A 15,967-nucleotide genomic window follows, 5' to 3' on the forward strand; every position below is an offset into this window, starting at 1 on the left:
GGAGACGTAGACAGATTTCAGGGGCCCTTCAGCCGATGCCCCGCCCTCAAGGGTCTATAACATGTGACCCATGCCTTCCAGTGCACCTGCAACTTAATCACTTCACCTCTCTGATCCAGGGTTTAAAATGAAAAACGAAGATAATTATTCCATATAGTACTTTAAAATCTTTCCCTAGTTAGTAGTTTTCATCCCGTAGACCAGCATTACTTGAGAATTTGTTACAAGTTCTCAGGCCCTACTTCAGTCCTAATGAATCAGATACTCTGGGGTGGGCCTAACATCTGTGCCTAAGTAAGCCTTCCAGAGGATTTTAATGCTCCAATACAGTTGAGAATTGTCCTCTTTAAATTCCAGTGAATGAATGAGATAAGTAGTTATTTCACGGGAGATAACTAAAAAAGTACTTGGCACTAAGTCTGGCACACAATGAGAAGTATACAAGAGGTATTGTTGCCTGTGGGGAAGTTGGAGTTCCCATGGCCAGGACCCTCACTGAACTTAAACCACCTGATGATGTAACTGGCCTGTTGCTAGGCTACCGCTTCCACACCCATAGGCAATAAGCTATTATTGCACTATATAGAGAGCTCGGCCCAGTGCTCTGGGCAGAGGCAGAGACGCTAGTGCTCGACCTACTGCCAGGAGAACAAGCCGGGTAATAAACCCTTTCACCCCAAGAATGTTCTACTGTCATTTCTTTGGTCACACTGAATCCATAGTGAACTTGCCTGGGGCTAAAACCCATTGGCAAGACAACTAGTGATGGCTGGCAGGGTTCACTGCTGACCAAGGGAAAAGACAGGCTGCCCTTATGGGAGATGTGATTCAGTGGGCTGCCCCTATGAATGGGGAGACAGTGGATTGTCCCCCAATGGGTATGTGGTCTGAGGTGGCTTGCATCCTAGATGGTTGGGCCCCACCCCAAGACTGGAGGCAAGCGGAGGTGATCCCTGAGGCAACAGGGGTAGCCCTTGGTATACTAAGTAGGTCTTTTCAGAGACAGAGTGCCCATGAGGCAGCGGGCATTGGGTTGGCTGCTTCTCACATTATTAAAAAAGTCTACAGATGAGAAGGACATGCTCCTGAAAAACACACAAGAAATGGCGGCACGAGAATACAAGCTGTGAACTGCTGTGGATTTATTGAAGGATGAAATGGTATTGATATGAGAGGAGGCAGCACAAGAACGCCGGCAGTGAAATGCTGCTGAAGAGGTAAAAGATCCCTTACAGAACAAGACAGCAGTGCTGCCAGATGCTCTGAAGGAGGAAAAAGACGAACTCCTAAGGGAAGCACAGGAGGAAGCAGCACGAGAATGCCAGCTGCAAAGCACTGAGGTGAAGGTAAGAGAGTTGCTGAAGACTGGGCTAGCATTGCTGTGAGGCACTGTAGAAAAGGTAAAGGATGTGGCAGAAGAGGCACTTGGGGGAGGGGAGAGAAAGGTGCCATCAGCCCTGGAAATGGAGAAGCTGGAGAAAGATGAGGGGGTGGTGCTGGGGGCACTAATCCCTTCTCTGTTGAAAGCATGCCCAGTGGTTGTAAAGAAAATAAAGACCCAGCAGCCGAGGGTTCCCCAAAGAGAGGCACAGCCCCATCCCTAGGTTGTGAAGCACTCTGTGCTCTGCTCCTATACTCAGGCTGAGCTGGTGGATTTGGGCTACCAGTTTAGGCAGAAGCCCTTGGAGTCACTATCAGCTTGGCTCCTGTGTCTGTGGGACTTAGGGGTGGATGGAATTGTTCTGTCTGAATCAGAGATGGGAAAGCTGGCTTCCCGGATGGTTCAGCCTGCCTTCAGGCAATGGTTACAAAGTACACATCAGACCCTAGGAAATCACTCCCTCCTCGATTGGCTTATGGATGCACCTCATGCTGTGTGGCCCAATCAGGGTGATCACCATCCTCCCATGCTAGATGGCAGACACATGCTGAGCTCCAACAGGTGTTATGGGAGCTAGGCATAAGAAATGTCATCTATTGTCCAGAGAATCATGGCCCAGATGAGGAATCTTTCACTACAGGGATGAGAAATATTGTGCTCCAAATGGCTCCCCCATCCCTCTCTGGGTCTCTAGGGGCTATTCTTGCCTCTCACTTAGCGCAGCCCATAAGCGAGGTTACATGTACAGTAGCAGACTACCGAGAGGCTGAAGCAATGAGAACATGGAAAGAAATAAGGTCTGCTACTTACAAGAAGAATTTAAAGGGCCCCGTGAAGGTTACGAGGACCCAGATGTGGGTTGATTTAATATGGGCAGGAGCAGACAGAAGGAAATTAGATGGGAAGTCAAATAAAATCTTACTGAAGCTATGGCAACAACTGAAACCAAATGAGTAGTTCCAGCCATTAAGACCAAAGAGGCAGATGTCAGAGACAGAGCCACAAGTCTAGCCTGTGTGTTTGCAAGACTTCCTGCTGGAGAGTGAGCCAACCCCACTTGAGCCCACACAGGAAGATGATTGGGTGTCACCATACCTGCAGGGGCCAAGCTCAGGCCAGGCACCATGCATGAAGCCCCCCAGGCTCTGGTGGGGCTGCCCAGGGTGAGGGATATCAGGAATCAGGAAGGATGGCTATGGTGGGCAGAGCTCTTGCCCCTGAGCAAGGAAGACTATTCCGCCAGCCGCTATATCCTTTCCCCTCAGCCCAGCCCTGATCCTGACGTCTCCATCCTCTCAGAAGCAGAAGTCATGGTGGCACAGACTACCACTGGCAACCAGCAGCCTGAGGACATGTATGGGACCACGTGTATGAGGGGGGCTGGTGTCAGGGAAGGTAAATCTGCTAAGGGAGTGCCCAACTCACTCGTCACTGAGTACCATGCAGATAAAGGCGCCGAAGAGAACCACACTGCTGAAGTCTGCGGCTGAGTCAAGAAAAGCCCGGCAGCCTTGGCCACGGCTGCCCCTACTCTTCCCACCCGGGACCCACATGCCCTGGCCCTCATCTTGGCTGGCAGATTCAGCCAGACACCTGCAGCTGAGGGTGGGGTCATGCAGCGCCCCTTGAGCCTGTGAAAGCATGAGGGGTGAGTATTTAGGCACGTATGCAGGTGTGGTGTGTCTGTGCGGGCACCTGGTCACTAAACATTGGCAAGTGCTTCCTCTCTGCCTCCCCACCTGCTCCAGGCCCAGGAAAGGATACACACAAGGGAGGCTGTAACAATGGCCAGGATGGTCCCCACCGGGATGGACTTCTGGGCGTCGTGGAGTTCCCCAGAGCGGTTTGAGCCAGACATAATACCTCCAAAAACAAAAAGACTCCCTCAGGGGCACCCTGGGGGTGGGGGTGGGGCGGGTGGGTGGGCAAGAGGGGCTCTCCTGTGATGGAGGGGAAGATGCCAACCAGCACGGTGAAGGATGTGGTGATGTCAGCCACCACATACAGGTGAAGGCTCTCCTTCAGGCCAAGGGCATCTGTGGAGAGCAGCCTGGGCTTCACTACCCCACTTCTCTCCAGGTAGGTGCTCCACAGGTTTTCTGCAGCGCAGCAGCATCACTACCACAGCCCCCCTACTTACCTGGGGCAGTTTGGGGCACCCCAGCCAGAGGCTGCACATGTAAGAGCCTCTGGGCCTGATGGGGAGCGGGGCCGGCTGCAGCCTAATGACTATGGCATCAGCCACAAGGCTGCTCTGGCCACAGGGAAGGCTAGAATTCTGACGTGCAAGGTGGCTGATCCATCAGCCAGTGTCCCACCACTGCCTGCCTCCTACACAGAGGCCCTCTATGGCTCCTGCAAGAACAATCCCAGGTGGCGTCAGGGGCTCGTGGCTGGGAAGAGAGGGGCTGCCAGAAATTTCTAGGGGCTGCTGTAGGCCTGGGATGCTGGCCAAGCAGTCTCTGTTCACCCGAAACCTAGCTGCCAGGAGCCAGGTTGAGAGGACACTGCTGGGCTGGGAAGGCAGCCAGACCTGCCCCCTTGTATGGCCATACAAGGACGGTTCTGTGCACCAGTCTCCCTCCATGCCCATCCCCTGCCTCCTGCTTCTCCTGTGGGTCAGGAGCAGGAGGGCGGGGCGGGGAGATGGACACACCCTGCAGCAGGCCAGCAGCTGCACCAAGGATGCCAGGGATCTCAGTCACGTTGTTGAGCAGGAAGTAAGGGTCGCAGGAGTCAGTGGTAAGGTTGGGGCTGTGAGAAGAGGCTCCATAGCTGGGTGGCCACTGTCTCATTGTCTACCATGGCCGTCTTGGGACAGATGTCAAACTGGTCCTGGGATAGGGTCTTGTTGCCCAGCATACATACTCTGGAGGTGAAAATGGGGAGAGGGACTTTGGGGGAGGAAGGATTAGTACCTGCTCAACTGGAGGTCCCAACCTGTTCCCACCCTGCAGCCTCTGGGACTCACGCACCAAAGCCATCTACTTGGGAGGGATTGTCAGTGCAACACCTGGATATATTCCCAGGTGACTTGCGGAAACAAAGGAGGGTCGAAAATAGACTTGATACCCCCAGCATAGATGGAGAGGATGGAGATGATAACACAGGCCAGGAAGGGTGAAGCAAATCTGTTCACATACCTGACACCAACAAACACCACCAGGGTCATGAAGGTCAGAAAAATTGTCCCATATACCTGCATATTGTTCAAGGTGGCACTCGATGTGTCATGAGCGCCTGTTGGTTAAAAAATAGCAGCTGGTGGGGCACTGTAGGTCTGAAACAAGAAGATAGAGAAAGAAGGTTCACCCTTCCTATTTGGAGAGTGAACCCTGTCATTCTGGTTTTCTTTTTCAAAGAGTATCCAGGAAAAGCCAGTCACAAAAGACCACATGTTGTCTGATTTCATTTATACAGTATTTCCAGAATAGGTAAGTCTTATTAAATCTGATTAAAGACAGAAAGCAGATTAATGTTTGCCTAGGCTTGGGGGAAAGGAGAGTGACTATAATGAGCATGAGGAAAATGTAAAATTGATTGTGGTGATGGTTGCACAACTCTGTGACTATACTAAAAACCATTAAATTGTATACTTTAAGTGGGTCTGTGAATCACATGGTTTACAAATCATATCTTAACAAAACTGCTATAATAAAAAAAAGAAGATCGAGACACAGGAGTCAACCTGAATAGCTAGACTGTCAAAGTGGGAAAGTCTGAGCAACAAAATAAATAATGATAGTACTGGATTATGCACCAAAGCATAAAATCAATATCCAGGAGTCCATACTGATATAAATACATGGTTGAATAAAAAATGGGGAAAAGGACGTATTTTCCTTACAGAAGAAATCCAAATAGTAAATGTAGAAATGTGGGAAATAGAAAAACAAAAACAATGAACAAAAAAGGCCCCAGAAGATCCAGGAGAAGGGCCCAGGCTACAGGCAGAGGACCTGGGGACGGGAATAGCCAGGCATCCTCTAAACAGCTACTGTCTGGGTCCCCAGGTGCGGGCCCTTATTACCCTGGGCTCCCCACTGCCTCTCCTCCTACTGGCAGGGGCAGCTCCATAGGGAGTGGGAAGCTGAGTCAGAGTGTACATGGGGCTCTCAGAGGAGGACCAGCCTCTAGAAAGGGTCCCGTGGCTGCTCATCCTGATTTAGAGACAAGGGTTAAGATGGATCTGAAGGGCCTTGGCACACAGCCCACCCAAGCCCAGGAGGAGGCTCTGCATCACCACCAAGATCTGTCATTGAGTTAAATGCCAACAGTTCACAGACCACCTGCCATGACAGAAATGGTGCCCGGGTGGGTGAAACCTCCAGAGCCAAAGTGAAGGCAGCCCGGCCCAAACTGGTAAGGGACTGGAGGGGAGACTGTCTGGGGCAAAGATTTATCTCCCTCAAGGAGGCCCCCACTTTATAAGTCAGAGACACTGACCAGAGGTGAGGGGTGCAGAGGCATCCTGCGTCTATAGGAAAGGGACTGTGTGGACAAGACCAAAGTGGTCAGGGCTTAGCCTGACTCACCAGCAAGATCTCAATGGCCCCCAGGATGTACATGGCTGCTACAAATGTTGTTCCTCGGTAGAAACACAGACCCACAGCACCTCCAAATTCTGCCCCCAGCGAGTGGGAGATCATGAAATAGGAGCCCCCAGCTACAACAGAGGAAGTGTACACAAGGCTGGTTCTTCTTCAAGGGGGTCTTCCCCAAGACAACCCCTCACAACCACCTAAGGGACAGGGACCACTTTTCCCATTTACAGATGAGCAGAAGATTTGAGAGACTTGTCCAAGGCCACATGGTTAGTAAGTGGCCAGGCTGGGACTGGACCTCACTCCCACCTGACTCCAACGTCCAGCACAGGCCAGCTCTGGATCTGCAGGAGCACCTCAGTGGCCCATTGTCCCTCAACTCCTAGACTTCAGCCAGTCCCCACAGCCTCCTCTAATTGGGTGGGTCCTATTTCAGGATGCCTCGCCCCTCCCAGGGGCTATGTCTGACAGTCTGAATCACCCCAGACCAGGGCAAGAAATGTGCCTTGCCCAGTTTTTTGGACCCAGCACAGGGCCTGCCACCAGGTAGGTGTCCATAGCTGACCCTCCTGCCCTGAGTCTGTGCCTCCAACAGAGTATAACACCCCTGGCAAGACTGACAGAGTCAATACTGGGCCCCAGGGCCAGAGGGTGAAGGAATCACAAGAGTGATTCCATGGTGCTCCTGATAAAACTTCTCTGGTGAAAAATGTGGGACAAGGAGTCAAGAAACTTATAATAAGGTCAAGCCCTTTGATGCTATAATCCTGCCTCTGGGGCCCTCTCCTAAGGGAACTGCCAGGGTATGAACAGAGATCCATGTGCAAGGCAATTCCTGAAAAAATTGTTTATAACAGTGAAGAGTAGAACCCATGAATAGGAGAAGAGTCACATAAATTAGGTAATACCCTATCACTCCTGTATAAAAAAACAAACTGTTACCAACATTTGGGAAATATACACACACACAAAATTTGGGAAAAACAATATATATCAGTACTTTACAAGACCCTATGACAATGCACCAAAAGGCTAAGAGTTATAAACTCAGGATGGTGGGATTATGGGTACCTTCAATTTTCCTTTCTACATTTTTCTGCTCTTTCAAACCCTCTTACGGTAAATATATATTACCTTTTCCCCCTGTTACTTTTATACTAATAAAACTGTTATTAAAAAAAAAAGGATCCAGACACAGGAAACAACCTGAATAGTTAAATAGCCTAAGTGGACCAGTTTGAGCAACAAGATAAATATAGTACTAGATTATGAGTCAAAGAATACAATATATATCCAGGAATCCATACTGACATAAATACATGGTTGACTATATAAATAAACAGGGTATCTGGAAACCAAGTCCAATCTCCTCATCCCTATTGAAAACTCTCTGCACCGTGTATCCTGTAATCTGAAGTGTGGTCCAGGCTCCTTCACTAGGGCCACCATGTATGCCCTATCACCCTATCACTTTCTTTGTCAGCCTCAACCTCCTTTATAAAAAAATCACTTTTACACTAACAAACAAAGCACAGAACACAAAACAGGGCAGCAATCTCAAACTGTCACACAAGGATGCACCAAAGAGGTGGCACTGTCGTGGAGTCCAGGACTAAGACTGCCCCAAAGAATTGCTGGGGCCGGGGTGGGGTGGGTGTGAGGGTCCTGAGGGATGTCAAGGTGGATTCTGGGCCCAGTCCCCAAGTCAAGCCTGGGATGACGCTCACCCACCTGGAACCACGCCACTGGTGGCAATGGCACTCATGGAGATGGCCGTCAGCAAGGTCTGTGGGAAGGAAGGCCTAGATGAGCAGCTCAGCTGGGGGGGCTCTGTGGGGCAGCCGTACCCCTGCCCCAGCCTGGATCCTCAGGCGGCAGCAGCAGATGAGTACAAGGAGGAGGGCCTGTAGCACACCGGCTGTGCCCACCATCCAGGTCAGCCGCAGGAAGAGGATAACCCCAAAGATATTCTGCAGGCAGGGCAGGTACACCCCCATAACGGTGCCCATGCTGGGTGCCTATGGAAGAGGGAGGGGAGGGGGCAGGGAGCATCAGAGGGGCTCAGACGCACCACAGAAGGCCACCCCCCAGTCAGGCAGCAGGTGTTCTCTATGAGAACAGGCTGGAGAGTGGCATCCCGAGTGACGCTCTGGAGAGGGCAGGGGTGGGGCTGACCTTCATACAGGAAGATGCTTTGGGGCTGGGAGGGTGGGTCAACTAAAACCTGATTCTTTCCAAAACCCCATGTATGAGCTTTTAAGCTCTATCTCCCCGTCAAAGTACTGCTCCATTCTCTTCCCTTATTTTGTTAAACTTCTGGAAAAAGAGGTCTGTCTTGGATCCCTACCTTCTCACTCAGCAGGGCCCACACTACCCAGAGTCCAAGAAGTTGTCCCTAGCCCTCCCTCTCTCCAACCCCAACTCCCCTCTGTGTGGACACCAAGTCCTGCCCAGTCTGCCTCTTAAGTGGTCCTCAGATCAGTCTGCCTAGCCCCAGTTTTAGTCCCTTCAACCCGGATGATGCCCTCCTGGGCCTAACAGGCTCTCCACACTCCAGCCCACCCTGCCACCAGAGCAGGTCTGTGAAAGCCAAATCCAATCTCCACATCCCTGCTGAAAATCTTCTCCATTGTCTACCCTGTACTTCACAGTGTGGGCCAGACTCCTTGCCTTGGACCACAGGTGGTCCTTCTTTGCCTCAGCCCCTAATGATATTGGTCCCTTAGAGCCTCAGAAACCAGGGCACATGTAGGGCTCTGCTTGAGAGGGTCACCCTGACTCACTGGTTGGCAAACTCCTCTTCAGTTAAACCTTCAGGAGGCTTAACAGTTGCTTCTTCCGGGAAGTTCCCCAGGTTGCCTTCAGTGGAGTTGGTCCTCTTCCATCCCCTCAGCATCTGACATACCTTCCATCAGAATGGTCACTACAGGTCACAGTACCCAGTCACCCAAATGTATCATGACCGTACTGGGGCAGACATGGCTTGTTCACTGTCCTATCACCAGTAGGCCTTGCAGGTACCTAAAAGGTGCTGCTGAGCCTAGTGAGTGGTGCCTTGGAAGGCCCCTGGGATAACCTGTTGGGAAAATCCCGCATAGACAGTAGACTCAGGCTGCCGTAGGGCAGGTGAGGAGGGTTATCGGCATATCCAGACGGGGTTTCTCAACGATCTACAGGTAGACCAGGGAAGCCAGGAGACCAGGGTAGAGGCTGAAACACACAGACAGGGCTGGCACCTTCTCAAGAATGGGGTCCCCATGAGAGCAGCCCAGGGTATTGGGGCTCTAAGAGCGTCCACTGGAGCCCCAGCGAAGCCTGATTCCCCGGAGCTGGGCTGGGGGAGGGAACTCTGTGGCCTCAGGAACTCTTCCGAAGGATCCAGGCCCAGGGCAGGATCTGTGTGCTGGCTAACGGACCTCTGCAGGGCCTCGGTGAGAACAAATGGTCCTTCAAACTGTCCCGTACCACATCTGAGCTCTGAGCCCTTTCCAGAGGCCCTGGACTGCCCACTGGATAGGGGCAGCTCCCAGCCCCACCCCCAGTCCAGGCTGAGTCACTCTGGGAAAAGGGCAGTGTGGGAAAAGGTGGGGCTGAAACGCTTCCTGCATCGCCAAATAACCGCTGGCAGCCTCAGAAGGTCACCAGGCCAGAGGCGGAGTGACTGCCATGGAGAGGCTGCCTTGGGTCCTGGCGTGGTCTGCTGAAGGCCTGCCCCTCCTGCTGTAAGCCTTCCGTTTCTGAGGTCCCTGCTCAGAAGCCCCCTGCGTGAGCACCACAGCTCCGCAGCCCCAGCTCCCTAGCTTCCAACTCATTCACTGTGGACTTGACCAGCCTCCTCCATCCTGTGTGGAAAAGCCACTGCTGCTGAGAAACAGCCATTTTTCTCACATCCTTAAACCCTAGGGCTAGGTGAGCTGGGCACGTAAGCAGAGGCTGAACTCCAGCATTCTCACAGGTTCCGCGTGAGGCCAAGGGACCATGGCCCTTCACCAGCCTAGGCTTCCTTCTGACATTCTTACTGAGATATGTACTAGCCTTTCTTAGGGGCATTTTTACTCCCAGCTCCTAGCTCCCTGGACTCCTAGCTCCCAGAGGCTGAGACCCACCCTGCCAGGCAGAATAGGGACAGCCAGGGACAGTCAGGCTTCTCTACTATCTGCTGTTCAGAAAATGCCACCAAAACCACAACCAGCAGGATACAGTGAGGGTCAGGGCTGTATGATCTCAAGATCCCAGCTGCCCTCTCTGAAGTGTGAGCTAGTTTGCCTCCTGGAGAGGCAAGACGAGGGAAGAACACCAGCCTGAGTCTGACCTACCCTCTCCTTGGCCTGCAACCACAAGGCCCAAACCTCATGAGCAGAGGACTCAGCTTATCCCAACCAAGAGCTCCTGCTGCCTATGCTGACTTCCAGCAAGAATACTGCAGCCATGCCAGACCCAAGCACCTTCCAAATCACAGCTGCTTCCCAAACCCCAGGGAGCCAGTAGGTGGGCAGGGAGGGCTATTTGCCTCCAAACTGAAAATGTAGAAAAAACCCCCAGCCCTCAGTTAAACAGGCTTATCACACAGGGGAGCTGAGCAAAGGTGTGCGGTCATCCTGAAGACGGGAGAGGGCTGAAGGGCCAGAAGCCTAGGGAGTGACCAGGGAAGGGAGAGAGGGATAAGGAAGCCCCCAAAGGCAGCATTATGCTCCTATCCCCTACCCCCACTGGTGCTCAAGGAACCCAGAGCTGTTGGAAGGGTTTGCCAGTGGGGCCAACACACTGAGGGGTAATGCAGTGAGGTTTGGTCACTTGCTCGAGGTCACAAAGCCCCAAGGGACAACCAGGTTCCTGGTTCCAAAGTTAACACCGTTATCCAACTCGATGGGATGCCAGAGATCTGGCATGCTGCATAGTCACGTATTACAGTAAATCCACAAATCTGTCTCCCGTGTTACACATTGATCTTGTCTGGCTGAGTCATGTTAGGATACTTGAGACCCCTGACACTCAGCTTCCCCATCTGTACCACTGGGGATGATTACAGCACCTGCCTTACAGCTTTGGTGTGAAGATCACACGCAAGAACCCAGGCCCACTGTTTAGCCTGAGTAAAGCCCACACAGAGCTGAGGAAAAAAGGCAGCTGGTGGTCCCACTGTCACTGCTGAGGGCGTCCGTGGTCTCTGCCCCCTGTGGCCCTCTGCTTCCCTGAGAGGCTCCTCCTTAGCCCACCCCTTGAAGCCTACTTAAGCCCAAGGCACTCAGTGCCCATCATCCAGGCTCACCACACCTGGCACCTACTTCTGGGGTGCTCACAACATTGTGGGGAAACTGACAATTCCAGGACGTTGAGTCTGTCTTCCCAGGAGTGGTCCCTCAGCCGCCGCTGACCAGCTCACCTTGGCTGTCCTCCGGTGGGTGCCCTCTCCACTCTCAGCCTCCTCGTGCTCCTTGGCACCCTGTGTGAGGTTGGTGTCACTAACGAGCTTGCCCAGAAGAGACGATACCTTTGGGCGGATGGCCAGCTCTTCCTATAAACAGAACCATAGGCCAATCTGGCAATGGGCCCAGTGGGTGCCAGGCTACCTATGTGTAGCTAACGTAGCTAACAGCTTGGCCTCTGGCCCCTTGCCAAGCCCTGAGGCAGTCCTGGGCCTGATCCAAGCTCTTGCCTGGGGAAGCCCAAGCCAGCCAACTGGGCAGGTGTGGACACCTCACCCCAGCACACGGCACTCAAAGGCTCAACCCAGTGGCTGCTTCTCTCTGCCCCACCTTGGCTACAATCACTACGAGCATTTGTGAAACTACCTGCCTCAGGGAGAGGGCAGGGCAGGGCACAGCTGGCAGACAGACAAATGGCACATTGCATCCTGCCTGTGCTGTCTAGACACCTCCCAGGTACGAGTGGGCCTCTGGGGCTGACATCTGCCTTCCACTCTCCCACAAAAAAGCCACCCTAGCCACCCCACAGAACCAAGGAAGTCAAAAGGATACCTGGGATAAGTGAAATCTTTCATCTGCCAAACCCTGATCTGTCTGGTCTTCCCCTAGGCCCCGGGCCCTGTGAGTAAACTACCTCAGTCCCCAAGGTGGGATCCTGGTCCCCTAGGCCCTCTCCAGGTGGGGCCAGGTCAAGGCCTTTGCTGCAGAAACTTACTACTCTTCCGGGCCAGGAGGCCTCCCCGGGCTCAGACGCCCCAACCCCGACCCAGGTTCCCTTTCCCACTCCAGCAGCCTCCCTAGCACCATGCCTCTACCTGCCACTTGGCCACATTTAGTCTTTCCCTGTCTGTCAGCATCCTTTTGACCCTCCACATAAGGAGAAACTGGTTTGGCGTGAGAAGTGAAGATGCAGGTCTTCTGGGGTATGTGGAGACTGAGGAGCCTTTGACCCTTCCGTGGGGCAGCCGAATGGTTAGGGGCCTAAACCATGCCTTACAGCCAGATCCAGCTTCTGAGCTTGAATCTGAAAAGGATGAAATTCAAGTTCAGAGGCATGAAAATTGGGAATGTTTCCAGAGAGGTGTCTGTTGAAGGCTGCAGATGTGGAGAGGAGGCAAATCCAGTGAGACGGATCAGGCCTCAGTCAGTCTGAGGGAGACAGAATTGGAGGAACCAACCAGGAAAAGTTCACAGGAGAGGGAAGAACTATGGACGACGACGACAGTCCTAGGAGTGAAGGGAACAGAGGAAATCCTGAGGACAGAAATCCTGAGAGGTGGCCACCTCACTGAGGGGCTGCATGCAAGTCAAAGGTGAATCCTTTTAGAGAATATGTGGGTTGTACAGTGGCCTCTGGGAAAGCAGTTTCAGTTCAAAGGGCCAAGGGGACTACAACCTGGCTGCTAAGGGAGTGAGACAGACAAGAGGAGACTCGAGAAGGAGCCACGACAGGAGGCACAACCATTCAACCTGTCTGCTTAGCTAAGGCTTGAGTCCTGAGAGCTGCCCCCGCAACCTGCCTGCCACACCTGCAGCTCAGAATGGCTCCTCAGCTACCTCAAATAGTGCCAGGTTCCTGTCATAGTAGTCATGAGACAGGGACTGTGGGTGTAGTCAGAGTAGGGTGAGGGCCTCCAGGGGAAAAGCAGGGCGGAATATTTTCAGTCAGAGTGATGTAACTACATGCAAGGAAACCCCCCCTGCTAAAACTCTATGTTTAACATTGAGCTCTAGAATCATTCTTCAGTGAAATCAGTTAATGTTCCCCAGATAAGGAAGAGTAGCACATGTTTTATTATGCTAACCATTTATAATCATGTGTAAGGTTCTCTTCAGCATACTAAAAGGCCCAGGCCTATGTGCTGTCTTTCTTCTTAAGATCTGATGAAGTGATTTTGCAAACTGGGCAACTAATTTAGCAAGTAAGCCCAGGCATAAACAACACAGTAAAAGGCAGGAAGGATTCCACCTTAAAGATAAGATTGCATTTTAACACCCAAGAAGTTAAGACGTTAGAAATTCTTAACTTACTCTTTAGCAAACAATACATCGGCCCACCTTGGGGGCTGAGCAGGTGGCCTTGTTTCATATGCTCCCAGACCAAGATGCTAGTATCTCAGGGATAAATCATCAGAGGAAGTTACTTGTGTTAAGTTAATTCTAAATATTCAGAGACCACTTAACAAGTCCACACCCCTAAGTTTTTTCATGTTCTCAAAAAATCCTCAGCTGCCTATAAAACCCCCTAGACAACGCACCACTTCGGACTCTCTTGTCCCCTCCTGGTGTGAGCCAGGAGCTCTGTCCCTTCACTTTATCTCTAAATAAAAGCCTGTACCTTGGTCTCCTACCTTGACTGTGAAGCTCATTCTTCGGCTCCGCAAACAAGAAGCCCGGCATCAGTCACTTCCTCTGGAAGCCTCCAAGGGACAAAGGAAAGGGCTGTTCTCTCTGTGGCTGCCATGTCCTGCGGAGAGAGGACAGAATCCCACTCAGGGGCTGCCTCCTGAGACCCCAGTCTGCACCCCTCCCCAGCAGGCAAACACACAAAAACATGACCTCTGTGGAGCACTTTCCGGGATAGTGTTACCAGGCTGGACCTCAGTTTCCCTATCATACAGCCTCTTTGAAAGTCCAGAATTGACAGAGTGGCCAATAACCAAAACCCAGCATATCACTTACTCTAGCAGAGTAACGGGGTATGAAGGCCTCAGACACACTAGCTCAGGTATTCATTGCACTGACGAGGGGCGGAGCCTGTGGCGAGGGGCGTGGCCAACCCTGGCCCACCACCCACTCTCATTTTCCCCAGCCCATCTGGAATACCCAGTGTGCCAGGTGCCAACGGCGCAGTCTTCAGGGCCCGCTGGGTGCTGCCCTCCAGATAGATGAAGCCACACAGGGTGCCTTCTGTTGCCATGGCCAGCGGACCGCCTACGAGCTACCCCGCTATGCACCGCGCAGAGGCAGCCTCGCGTGTAGCCCGGTGCATGATGGGAAGAGAGGTAAGCGGGAGACTGGCCAGAGGGCACAGGGATTCGGCTAGGGTCGTCTACGGATGTGTTTCTTTTTCCCCTCTAGTCTGGCAGCTGCGGCAGTGGCTGGAAGCCTCACAGCAAATGGGACGCCCTCATCTTGGTTCAATGAAGCCATGTTGGTGTTGGATGGCAGTGAGTCTGGTAGCTGCACATGCCTGGTTTTCCTATGATGTAGGTGGCAACAGTGGTGTCATCACCGACCCAGACTAGCGTTGTTTTGGCTATGCATGGTTTTGGAAGAGCTGCAGCCAACTTTCTCTGATTATATAGACCACAATTCATTTCTCCTTTGCAGCTAGAATGGTAATGATGCACTCCCCTCCGTCTGATACACCATGTTGCCATTGGTATGAGACTTGCTTCTGAGCCAACAATCGCTCAGCAACAGCAACCGTCCAGTAGATATCATCTGCCCTCTTTTAGTAACATGGAAAGTAAGGCTCAAAAAGACTCAGATGTAAGGTTACCCAGTGAGAAGGGCCAAACCTAGGTCCCAGGATCCACAGAGCCAGGTGGGAGCTGAGCAGCAGGTTCCCTACTCGTATTCTGGGTCCCAGTCTATCCCAAGATGTAGTACAAGCCTTTGACTAGAGGAGTGTCTGGGGTTTGCAGTTTGGCCGGGGTGCACATACCAATTCTTGGTGCTCGGATGGCCAATAGCCTGGCTTGGATTCTTGACTCTGTGTGACTCAAGGCAACCTGCTTACCCTCTCTGTGATGCTTTGGTTTCCCTTTCTATGAAGTAGAGATACTAACACCCACTCTTCCAACTGCCCAGATGCAGCATAAAAGGGACAGTCTGGTGCCAGACACCCAGCATGCATTCCTTGGAGTTCCCCAAAGCCTTGTTTATGGGCAGTTTCCATGGGATTGTGCGAATGGGGGTGGGGGGAGGAGGATCTAAGCAGTCCCTGGATGTCTGTACTGCCTGCCTTCAGCTATTCCAAAAATCCCAGGGCAGGTCTGAGCATGCCTGTCACACCAAAGCTGCTCAAATGCCACCTGAGACCCCAGGTGAACCAGAGCATGGCTTGGGCCTGGCGGTTGTCTGTGAGGTACATATATATGGATGTTCCTGCCAGCAGCTGTGAACACACCAGCTATAGGTGGGAATCCAGGTGATGTTCATGGGCCTTGGCCAGGGGTACCCCCCTACTCCATCCCCAGCCCACAGGCTAAGGTGGGCCGAATGAGCAGGCCCATCCACACTCCCTGGAGCAGAGGTGTGGGCTGTGAGATTCAGGTACCAGGCTGAGAGGGCCCCATGAGATGGACCTGAGTCTCACTGTTTTTGTGCCCTCTTAGCACTGACCCTTTGCAGTCCCCACCAAAAAGGCTCATAATCACTCACCAGCGTGCAAAGTATCCCCCACACCACCACTGCAGCCAAGGTCTCGTGGAGGAGTAAGAGGAGGAGGCAGAGGGATAGTGGGAGAAGGCAGGACTCAGCCAATGTGGCTCCAGGTCCCTCCAGTCACTCTGTGAGGAGCCAAGGTGGGGCCAGAAGCTAGGCTCAGCTATGCCTGCCCACTGGTCCAGAATCTGGGGAGAGCACCCCTAGGACTAAAAGGGAAGCAG

General features: G+C 52.5%; 1 pseudogene; it reads right to left on the reverse strand.

The window, feature by feature from the left end:
• Positions 1–16: 16 nt before the first annotated feature.
• On the reverse strand, positions 17–14,271 carry LOC118924208 (solute carrier family 12 member 4-like; annotated as a pseudogene).
• Between the last annotated feature and the right edge of the window lie 1,696 nt (positions 14,272–15,967).

Source organism: Manis pentadactyla, chromosome 15, assembly GCF_030020395.1.
Source record: "Manis pentadactyla isolate mManPen7 chromosome 15, mManPen7.hap1, whole genome shotgun sequence".
NCBI lineage: Eukaryota > Metazoa > Chordata > Mammalia > Pholidota > Manidae > Manis > Manis pentadactyla.